Genomic DNA, 2133 nt, shown 5'->3' on the forward strand with positions numbered 1-2133 from the left:
CCTCGCTCTCCTCCCACCCTACCTCCTCGTCCCATGGTGAGGAATAATGATCACGTTCCGCACTTGGAAGATTGGGTAATGGGAAGCATGGTGAGAGGAAGTGACTTTCTCAGCTAATTGTCAGCAGAGGTTGAAGGACCCACAAGCGGTGGCTCCCAGGGTGCTCTCACACGTGCTCCTCCAAAGCAGACGCTGGCTGCTTAACTCGGCTGATCAGAGTCTTGTGCTAATGAGACCAAGCTTGTAAGTTTCTTCGAATTTGGGCCAGGTCGCTTTACTCTGCTCCTGGCTGCAGACTGAACCCGGGCCATACATTTTAACCCTAATCGTAGTCTCAGTCCTAGCCTCAGGCTGAGGCCCTAATCTTGACCATAGGCCGAACTCTAACCCTTGTCACAGGTTGAGTCCCTAACCCCGGCAATAGGTTGAGCCTCTAACCCAGGCCAGCTACCTCAGATACATGTATTATGCGTCACAAAAGGGACTGGGAAAGAAGTTGGATGTTGTAGTGTATCTCCATCACTTCTACTAAAAAAAAGTGCTTACTTTGCTAATAGGACAGGAGTGACCTGTTTTCATATGATAACAAATGCTATATACACGCTTTTATCTTAGACGCTGCAGGGCTGATGTGACAGTATGAGAACTGTTGTCCCTAGTTCTGAGAATAGAAGCTAGGTTAAAAGTGTAAGGTCTCTCTGCAAGTGTATCTGGCATTCTTTTTATTTGTTAAAGAGACAAAACACCAAGTTTTGTCTAGTTTGTCTTGCTCCAGTTTCTTACGTTTAAGACTCCAAGGCCAGTGGTCACGAGAGCCGCTTGTGAAAATGATACCCGGTACTAAAAGCTTCTTTCGTTCTTGAATTAGGTATCTAGCCCACTGGTATGCCAAAGCAATGAGACCCGCGACCATCCCTTTGGGTTTTGACATCGGTAGCCCCAGCTTAATCGCAGATATTACTTGGGAAACTTCCCAAGTATATAGATGTTGTGAAATTAAAATGCATTCGGGAAAGGGGTTCCATCTCAAGTAAGCCAAATAAACTGTTTCCAGAATTCAAAGCAGTCCAACAGTTGGTGGGTAAAGTAAATGAGAGGTTTAAGTAGAAACTGGACAAACAAGACTTAAAATGGAGTAAATCTCCCTTGATAGTTAAAAAATATTTATTGCAAGTTCAGACTCTTAACTTCTAACATTTGTTACAAGCATAGGGAGACGCTAACTTTAGATACTCAAAGGGCAGTCATGTCAAAAGCAGGGAAGTGGGAGAAGTGAGTCTCTGCTTGTAACCAGTAGTCGAGGCCTAGGTAATTAATTGAGGCTCGCTAGAAGGTAGGGGATTTCACATATGCTGCCCAGAGACAAGCCCTTGGCCTGCTTGAGATGTCTCCTTGGAAGTCCAGGTATCATAGCACAGATTTTCAAATCTTAGCACGTCTGATTACAAGGAGACTCCTGTCTGGTAGGGAAGCATGAGATTTGGATTGTGGAAAAGATGGTGGGACTACAAAACGCTGTCTTCTGTATCTCTAATCTTTCCCTTTTGTCAGTTTTTAATCAGTCTCAAGTAAGTTGACTCCTTAACGTATAAACAAAACAAAAACTGTCCTTGAATCCCATATTCCCCTTCCCAGCCAAAATGTCTCAGAGAATAGGGTAAACTCTTATGTCTAGTTCCTCACCTACATTTACTTTTAAATTTCAACTTTATTGAGTATAATTTACATATAATGAGATGCATACCTTTTAAGCGTGCATTAATGAGTTTTTACAAATTTATGCACGACTTGTGTAACCATTACCACCATCATTGATATAGAACATTTTTACCACCTCAAAAGTCAGTTGCCCCTTCCCAGTCAGTCCTACACCTCCCAGCCCCAGGCAATGACTTATCTGCTTTTTGTCACTATAGATTAGTCTGTTCTTGAGTTTCATACCAGTGGAGTCAATGGAGTGTAGCACGTACATTTTTACATCTGACTTTGGCTAAGTATAATATTTTTGAAATTCATCATGTTACGGCATGTATCGTTAGCTGTAAGTTTTTCTTTTTTGCTTAATAGATGCCTTTTCAGGTTGAGGAAGTTTCCTTATTTACCAACTTTGCTAAAAAAATTTTTTTAAAAATC

This window comes from Neophocaena asiaeorientalis, unplaced genomic scaffold (assembly GCF_003031525.2).
Source record: "Neophocaena asiaeorientalis asiaeorientalis breed wild unplaced genomic scaffold, Neophocaena_asiaeorientalis_V1.1 scaffold740, whole genome shotgun sequence".
Lineage (NCBI taxonomy): Eukaryota > Metazoa > Chordata > Mammalia > Artiodactyla > Phocoenidae > Neophocaena > Neophocaena asiaeorientalis.